Source organism: Tupaia chinensis, unplaced genomic scaffold (assembly GCF_000334495.1).
Source record: "Tupaia chinensis unplaced genomic scaffold, TupChi_1.0 Scaffold000612_1, whole genome shotgun sequence".
In the NCBI taxonomy this organism is placed as follows: domain Eukaryota; kingdom Metazoa; phylum Chordata; class Mammalia; order Scandentia; family Tupaiidae; genus Tupaia; species Tupaia belangeri.
In genome coordinates this window covers 390352-399318 of record NW_006160131.1, presented here as the reverse complement: position 1 = coordinate 399318, position 8967 = coordinate 390352, and the positions used below count along the sequence as shown (strand labels likewise).

The 8967-nt window shown below is 63.2% G+C and overlaps 1 protein-coding gene across 1 annotated transcript in view; it reads right to left on the bottom strand.

Annotated features, from left to right (window-relative positions):
* Window positions 1-8967, bottom strand: part of COL23A1 (collagen type XXIII alpha 1 chain) — a 222852-nt gene that overhangs the window by 45931 nt on the left and 167954 nt on the right. Inside the window, exons 3-5 of the mRNA XM_027775906.1 lie at window positions 8419-8463; window positions 4616-4623; window positions 3099-3125 (exon numbers count right to left, since the gene is read on the bottom strand). The gene's annotated coding sequence lies outside the window, so the exon portion shown is untranslated. The remainder of the gene's footprint in view (window positions 1-3098; window positions 3126-4615; window positions 4624-8418; window positions 8464-8967) is intronic.

The following is an 8967-nucleotide window of genomic DNA, read 5'->3' as shown; positions in this document are numbered from 1 at the left end:
TAGAGACAGAAAGCGAGAAATCACCCCCCAGCGGGGATGGTCACGCCGCAATCCCTTCTCCTCCATTCTCCTCTCGGGATCTTGGGCACGCACGCACACGCGCCCGGCGTGAGTTTTAAGCCACCGGGTCCAGGATGCGAACCGCAGTCGACTACGTGGGAGTCCAGCGACATAGCCATTACGCTAACTGCTGGTTCCCGAATTTTTTCTTTTTTAAAAAGGTTTTTGCCATAGGGCACATGTGCTTGCTGGAGAGAGACAGAGAGACAGTGAGAGGGAAGGTGAGAAATCACCCCCCGGGGGGTGGCCCTGGTTGCAATCCCTCTTCTCCATTCTCCTCCCATTCTGGGCCTGCATGTACATGTGCCTGCTGTGAGTTTCAAGTCACTGGGTCTGGGACTCAGACAGTGGTCAGCCTTGGAAGTCCTGCGCCTCGACCCCTGCCAGCTGCAGGCCCAAGAAGACTCTTTCTAAAGCTGGTCCTTCTCCATGTCATCTTCCTTTCGAAACACTGCAAATGTCTGCTGGGGAGCCTGGGACGATTTCTTAAACCTGGCTTTCTTTCTCAGGCTCTGGACGATGAGAAAGGGCATGTCGGCTGCTGGGCCGTGCGCGCCACACGGAGCCCGGCCTTGTGCAGGTGCCTCAGGCGCCCCTCTGAGTGCAGGCGTGAGTTCCAGGGGCCCTGAGAGATCGGCAGCCTGCCCAGTCCACGCAGGTGTGCCAAGGTCCAGACAGCCTAACCGACCGGGGCCCGTGGTGACGCTCCGTGCAGGTGCTGTCCCTCAGCACAGGGCAGTCGCCCTAAGCTGGGTGGCCACGCGAAGCCATCTATAAACAGCGTGCTTCGAGCAGGCGGCTTTCTACCCTCCCCCGGCCAAGGGATGGGGATTTCAGCTCAGACACACATAGCGCAGGGTTTTTCCCACCCCGTGGGTCTCACGGAAGGGACAGCCAGAAGGGAGTGCGTGGGGACGCCCCGCTGGGTGAGCTGGCTGGCTCCCATGCCGGCCATTCGACAGCTCTGAGCCCAACTGCGGGCCAGCCCTCAGAAACAACGCCCAGCTCTGTGTGGAACGGGTCTGTGGCAAGGTGGGGCTGCCACTCCAGAACAGGTTAGTGGTGGGCCGTGACCTCTCTTCCCCCCACCCCTCTCTGGGCTCACCCTGCTCAGGCCTCCCCGGAGGCTGGAGGGTCTGCACCGAGGGCCTGCATGGGCACCGGCTGCCGGAGCCACCTGCACAAGTGGGAGCCTGCTGGGCCCAGCCACGTCCTTCCCAGAAAGCCCCCAACTTCACGCCAGACGGACCCTTGTTAGGCGCCTCCGCCCTCACCCTAACACTCACAGCGCCCCTTCTCTGGGCCACCCTTGGGGCCAAACACCTCACCCACGCCACTCTCCTTGTTTCACACCCCAGCGGCAGGGTGATGGCCCGTGACAGCGGCCTCGGCTGAGCGGCCTGGGCGGTCGGTGTGGAGTGTGCCCTCACCTCGCCCGGACCCAGTCCCTGCATTAGTGTCTTCACAGGGAAGGAGATCCTGACCCCGAGAAGCACGGGGCTGGCCCAAGGCCAGGCAGCGAGTGGCACAGGTGGGAAGGGACTCAGACCCTGGCAGGGCACGCCGGCCTCCTGCCCACAGGGCTGCAGCACTGGGTGGGCTGGCCTGGCCGGCTGTCCTTCCATGCTGGTTCACACACAGCCTGGTGTTTCCACACCAGGAGGCAGGGGTGGGCGTGGGGGGCGCCCTGAGCACAGACAGCTCCAGCGTCTACCCTGGGCCACCCAGCAGGGTCGCTTTGGCCAGGAGGTGAATGTTCCCAGCGTCCCTCGGTCTTGGGTGGCTGGCTCGTGGCATGCTCTGTCAGCCATGGAGCCCTGGCCTGCGGGCTCCTTTACTCCAGCCCTGGTGCTGCAGAGCGGCCTTCGCCATGCGGCCATGGCGGGGTCTGAAGGGCAGTGTGGGCGAGCCGTCCCAGGGGTCCAAACCACAGCGTGGACATTGATGCCTGGTACCATTTCTCGGGCTGAACCTCTCCCCTCGGCCTCCTCGGAGGGGCTCTCTCTCAGCACCGGGGACACTCCTGCCTGGGCAGCTCTGGATCTTAGTTTATTTGTTTTAAAATTATTTTGCCGGAGGGTGTGTGTGCTCACGGGGGTGGGGAGTACGGGGTAGGCTGAGGGAGGGAGAAAGCAGCACTGTCCTACGCCCCCACGGGACTCTGGGCGCGCGCACACACACACATACACACACACCTGGTGTTTCTCAATCACCAGGTCCAGGGTTTGAACTGTGAAGCCGTCCATGTGGGATCCAGCCACCCTAACCACCACGCCACTGGCTGGCCTCAGAGCTGGTCTCTAGGGAGGCTCCGAATCAACCGATATTTCCCTCCCCGTATCTTCCCGCCTCGGAGGCACAAAATGGATCTGCCCACAGGAAGGTCCTGCAAGCTCTCCCCTCAGCGGGCTCAGCCCTGCCCTCTCTGCTGCCCAGGGCCCCTAGATGCGCCCAGGCCCTAACCTCGGCACAGGCCCTGACAGTCCATGCCCTAACCTCTGCACGGGCCCGGACAGGTCTAACTTCGGCACAGGCCTGGATGGCCCAGGCCCTAACCTCTGCGTGGCCCTGGCAGCTGCTCAGCCACGTCCCACAGTGGCGGTACTCAGCCCAGCCGGGCACGTCTCTTCCAAGTAAGAGTTAGCTTTGGGTTTAAGGTAGAACTGAGAAGGGATGGGACCACAGGGCCAAGGTGTCCCGGCGTGGTGACATGACAGGCAGGCTGGGACACAGAGCCCTGCCCCCAGAAGAGGTGGGCAGTCACCCGGCCGGGAGGGCTGACGTGCAGGGCGGAGGGAGCAGGCAGAGGATTTGGGATGCCCGAGACACCTCGAAGCCTCTGAGCTGGTGCCCAGGTTGGCCCAGGCCCTGCTGGCCTGCAGAACGTGTCCATGGGGCACATGCGAGCCCCTCCCCGGAAAGACTGCAGTGGCTCAGGAGCACAGCGGTAGGAGAGGAGCAGACAGAGGGAAACGGGACTCGGAGCAAGGCTGACCAGAGAGGAAAGGGCAAGAGAGCAAAAAATAAATGGAATTTACCGGGTAGCCATCTCGTCCCGACTGCCCCTGCAGTGATTAACATGGTGTTAATAATCAGACGTCCAGCAGAAAACCACACGGCCACCCTTAGACCGGCCAGGGCCTGGCCCCCCATGCTCGGCCTGGTTCTCAGCAGATGCGCTGGTGGGTAACTAGCTCTCTAGGGGACAGGACACAGCTTGGCCGGTCGGGGGGGGTCTGTGGCTCCCTGCCACAGAGGGTTGGGCTGGGGGCCGTGAGCCGTGAGGCTTTACTGGGCCACCAGGGCTGTCACCCACCCGTGTCCCTCCCCGCTCCCCCGTCAGTGGGAGCATATGGTGAAAACCACGTAGGGCTCCGTGGGGCGGTCACAGTCGCTCTGACCAAACTAAGACCCGAGTCAGGCCTGCCGAGGGCCTGGAGAAGGTGCTCGCTCCCTCCCACGGCCATGGGGCCACGGGCAGGGGTGAGCTGGACAGGTGCAGCGGAGACAAGCCACAGGCCGTTAGTGCCCCGGGTGCTTCTCCATGCCGTGTGCAGGCGAGCCCGATCGGAGCAGTGGCGCCCTGCCGTGGCCACACGTGGGCTCCATCCACCTTTTTAGGCCTTTTCAGGCTGCAGTTTGTGATTTTCTGAATTTGCCTAATACATAACATTTTAATACCAAAGTTTAAAAAAGAATCGCCCTGCAGCTGCCACGTGATGCTGAGTCCACAAACTAGCCTCGTGGTCACAGCAGCTCAGCAGCAACGGGAGCCGTGGCCACAGTCTGCACGTTTCTGTGGCCACGCTGTCTACCTGCCGGACAAGCCTGGACCCCGAAGGGTGCCCATCGGGAAATGAAGCGCGGAAAGTGGAAGTAGAGAATACCGCGCGGCAGTCTGGAAGGGGCTCCTTGCGCAGGCCCGTTTCGGCCCAGGGGACTGTCGGGCGCTTCCTGAATAGATTCATGGGGGTCATCAGGCGTGGAAAGCTACAGTCAAAGGCTGACGCAGCTCCTGCCATGAGAACCGACGGGTTTCCGGGGCCACTGAGCATTCCCGAATGCACAGCTGCCTCGGCTCCTGGGTGGGGAGGGGACCGGGGACGCCCAATGTCCTTCTCCAAGGCAGTGCGCGTTCCTCCTGGGACGTCTGGACAGCAGCCAGCTGTACCGGCAAGGTTTCGGCTGTGCAGCCTGGGGCAGAGAGCAGGCTGGCACGGCAGAGAGCACCCCCCACGCCTGCTGATCAAGCCCGGCTCATTCCTGCCAACACGCGTGAGAAAACACGTGGACATGGACCCTGGGCGGCTTGCAGCAGCCAGGCTCGGCCAGCCCTCCTGGAAGGAGAACGGCCCGGGACGTCTGGGAGCTGGACAACCTGCGGGAGTCTAAGCTTGTGCCATCTACAAAAATGCGGGCCCTGTCTGGGACTCGTTTTTTTCTTTTTCTTTTTTGAAGGGTGCGTTTCTCTAACCAACACCTGTGCCCTGGCGGGGTCACTGAGAGAAGCAGAGGTCTTATCTGTCAGGAGCGGCGTGCAGACCAGGACACTTACGGGAGGACCTGCAAAACACAAGCAGAGAAGCCGGTCAGCGCGGCGGGGCCGCCTGTCCTCAGCGCTGCGGCCACACCTCCCCACCAGCCTTCAGTGTGACAGGGCTGCTTTCCGTCACAGCTCCGCAAACAGGTGTCAGTCCCAAAGCCAAGTGGCAGGGGAGGAGGAGCCTGTCCCTGGCGGGCCGGGTGGCTTGTGGGTGGTGTGACAACTCCCACCACGTCGGTGAACACAGGCATTTCGCGGGCTGTTCGGGGCTCACTCCTGCTGGTTTGCCACGCCTGGCGGAACGAGCCCTGGCCGCTGCGTAGAGAACCAGTTCGGTGCTCCCCACGGCTGCTCGTTTCCGTGAGGGGAGACCGGGAGCGTTTCGGGCAGAGAGACATGGTGGAGGGTGCAGGCGAGTGTGCCTGAGCAGACGCTGTGGTAGCGGGGTGGGGGACTCGAAGGGGTGGGTACGGAAGCTCTGGCTGGGGCTGCACCTGAGGCTCATCCCACTGGGCGCGGGCGGCGAGAAGTGTCAGAACCCCCGGGTCCTCGCCCTGCGGCTGCAACGCATGTCACAGTCCACCGCTGTATCTGGCCTGCCCGACTGCCTGTGGGGGACATGCTGCCAGGTGGCGGCACAGAAGCTCAGGGACGAGGGACCTGTCCTGGGCCACACAGTTGGTCAGGGAAGGGGCTGTTCCTGGAAGGAGGGCTCCCACCCCTCCCAGTGCCTGCTCTGTGACTGCGCTGCCACGCAGGGCACCAGCCTTGCCCTGGAGAACGAGGCCAGCAAGAGCCCCCGCACTCTCCCGCCAGCTGGCCGACACCTCTGCTTGCCAACTCTGTGCCCAGGACGCGGTGAGGCGACCCACTGCTGAGCACGAGGCAAGTGCCTGGCTCAGGAGGGATCGCAGGGGGACAGGAAGCCGCAGGAGCAGTAGGCCCAGCTAGGCCGAGTCCAGCCGGTGCGAGATGACTGGGGCGGGGGGGGCTGCAGAGACAAGGGCTCAGAGGCCCTACAGCTTTGCCAGAGAAAACGCCTGCACCGCCCCACCTGGTTACGGGCCCCCCTGCTCTCTCCCAAAGGGGCGTCCGTCCTCGTCATCTCTAACTCCTCTCCACTCCCCCAAAAGGTCTGAGTGACCTGCCCACACCAGCAAGCCCACAGACGCCCTGTCCTTTACTCACCCCCGGCCTGCGCCCTCCTTCCCGACGGCTCTGCCTTGGGCTCCCCACGGCACACTCCTCCCGCCCCCGCCAGCTGTCGCTTCGGCTGACGGGTCTGTCCCACCTGGCTGCACACGGGTGTCTCCAGCTGGACTTTCCCCCGTTCTCTCCTGCCCCCCAAAGAGCTCATCCTCACCCCTGGCTACACGAAGCAGAAGGGGCTCGAACGTCTCTCTCCCGCCCAGACCGTCCTCTGAATCCTGGACCCCATTTCAAGTCGACCACTCGGCACTTCCCGTGGAATCACCTGACGATTCCTCAAATGAACGTGTGCAAGTCGTACTCGGGGTCTGCTGCCACCTGCCCCTCTGTGGTCCCCGTCTCAGTGAACGGTCACCTTCCACCTGACCACGTGGACTGGGAAAGGGGAGTGGCCTCCACACGCCCCCGCAGCCTCGTGGGACAACCACGCTCCCTGCTCTGGGTCCACCGCTCACCTCTGCCTGCAACCACGGCTGAGACCACGTGCCCACCACCTCCTGACCACTGCCTGTCCACGCAGCCAGCGTTCACTGCACGCCCGTGCTGGCACTGAGTGCAACGTGGTTCTGAGTCCTGGGAACCCCGGCGAGCAGAGCAGAGGTCGCCACGCTGGGGAGTGCCCTCCAGGGGGACAGATGCCCGCGTGTCACCTGGAGTTACCCACGCAAGTTAGAGGAGGCAGCCCTGGAGGGACAGACCGGAGCACTCAGGAGGCGGGCAGGGGAGACGCCATCCTGAGACGACAGCTAGCGCAGCTTGAAGGCAGTGGAGGACCCGTTCCTGCGGATCCTTGGGAAAACACGGACCAGGCAGAGGGAACTCAGGGCACCGAGCCGGGGTGGGGTGCCAGTGTGCGGGGCGGGGAGGGTGGGCAGGCAGGGCAGGGCCTCCCTGCCATTCTGAGGACTCTTTCCTGAGATGGGAGCCCGTGTCGGGTTTGAGCAGAGAGGACGCGGTCTGGCTCAGGTTTTCTTTCCTCCTCTTTTTTTGAGTTTTTGTAGTAGGTCACATGCCAGAGCCAGAGCCAGAGCCAGAGAGTGAGAAATCACCCCCGGCAAGGATGGCCATGCCACAATCCTTTCTCCTCCATTCTCCTCTTCGGATTTTGGGCAGACACACACATAGACCTGTCATGGTTTTCAAACGCCAAGTCTGAGACTTGAACTGTGGTCAGTCATGTGGGATCTAGTGCCTTAACCACCGTGCCACTTGGCTGGCCCAGAGGGCATCTTTTTAAAATGCTCAACCCTGTCCCAGGACTTCTCACGACACATGGAACAAAATCCAAGCCAGCATGGCCCTCCTGTGAGCCAGCCCTTGCCAGGCCCCTCTGCCCTCGCCAGGCCCCTCTGCCCTCGCCAGGCCCCGCTGCCCTCGCCAGGCCCCGCTGCCCTCACCAGACCCCGCTGCCTGCCCCAGGCCTGCTGCCCTTACCACTGTGCTCTGCCTCACTGGCTGTCTTGGCTCCCAAGGTGCCAGCTCTCTTTGGACGTAGGACATTCACACGTGCTGTGTCCCCATGGCTGCGACAAGCCTGATGCAGCCCTGCCGTTGAAGACTGCCCTTCACCTGTCATCTCCATCACACCGCCCTGTCCGTCCCTCCAAGCACGTGTCACGATTGCTAAGATGAAATCTGCTTGTCTGAACACGATGATGACCCCTGTCCCACCTGCTGTCTGTGATGTCTCCCCGCTGCCTGAACAGGCCGGCAGGGACATGCGCTTAATCAACACTGCCGACGAGACCGGGCCAAGGGGTGCCTGCAGGCACCGCCTCTCCGGGGCCCTCTGCACCTGACCTCCCCGCAGCTCACAGCCTCTGCGGCGGACGGTCGGGGCTGCAGCAAGCTAGGCGCCCAGTGAGGGGCAGCTGCCTGGGGTCCCTGCTCAGGAAGTGAGCTGGCTGCAGGCCTGCGCTGACCTCACGGCACCCCCTGAACCCCGGAGCTTTTGCACCACCACCCTCTGCGCAGCTTCCGAACACGTGCACAGGGCGGGTCGGGGGCGACTTCGCCGTCAGGAATGCGGGCCACCAAGTAAGAGCCAGACGGCCTGTGTGTAGATAAGGGGCTGAGGGGGGCTCCCTGATCCCGCGGCACCTTTGACAGCACGGGTATGGCTGCCAGGGTCTCCCAGACCCGGAGCCATGCCCATGGCACCTCCAGGTTAGGAGAGAGAGCCTGGCTGGACCGAACGTGTCCCAGAGTGCCCCACCAGAGATGCAGCCCCGGGACGGCCATGTTGGGCAGTGGGAGAGCTGCAAGGGGTGAGCAGGTCACGAGAACCTGCCCTCAGTGGGGGTAAGAGGCCAGGCAGGGGAGGAGCCATTGCGGCGGGGAGGACGCAGGGTGAAGGCTTAGGGGGGTGAGAGCAGCGGGAACCCCAGGAGGTGGTCTCAGATACATTGAGAAGAGACTGGCCAGGGCTTGGGAGGGGAAAGAAGGATGGAGGCTCTGGGCGCGCTGGCTGGGACTGGACAGAAAAATGCTGCCCGAGACCAAGGACAGCGACGACAGGTGCCGGCAGGGGCTGCTCCCCAGCCAGGTCCGGGCCGACGGCAAGCTTCCGGACCCTGGCTTAGGAGCTGAGAGAACCTGGGACTCACCAGGGTCGCCTCTTCTTCCAGGCTTGCCACGCCGTCCAGGGGCACCTAAGCAGGAAAACAAGATGACTTTGTTAACAAGGGAACCAGAGAGCTGGGGCACAGCCTGCTGGCCGCGGGCTCCCCTCTACCAGTGGGGCTTGCCAGCGCTCCACACCTCAGAGCACCCCGGGGGCCTGCCGGCACGGGAGGAGCCCTCTCTCTGTCTCCCTCCCTTCCTTCCTTCCTTCCTTCCTTCCTTCCTTCCTTCAAGAGATTTTTGCTATAGGGCGCATGCGCTCACCAGAAAAACAGAGGGACAGAAGGCGAGAAATGACCCCCCGGGGGGAAGGCCCGGCCGCAATCCCTTCTGCTCCATTCTCCTCTCGGGATCTTGGGCACGCACACACACACGCCCGGTGTGAATTTAAGCCACCGGGTCCGGGACGTCGACTACATGGGAGTCTAGTGACAGCCATTACGCTAACTGCTGGTCCGGGAGGAGCCCTTTCTTTTACCTCCCCCATCCTCCAACCTCCCCGTCTCTAACCTCCCCGCCTCCAACCTCCCCGT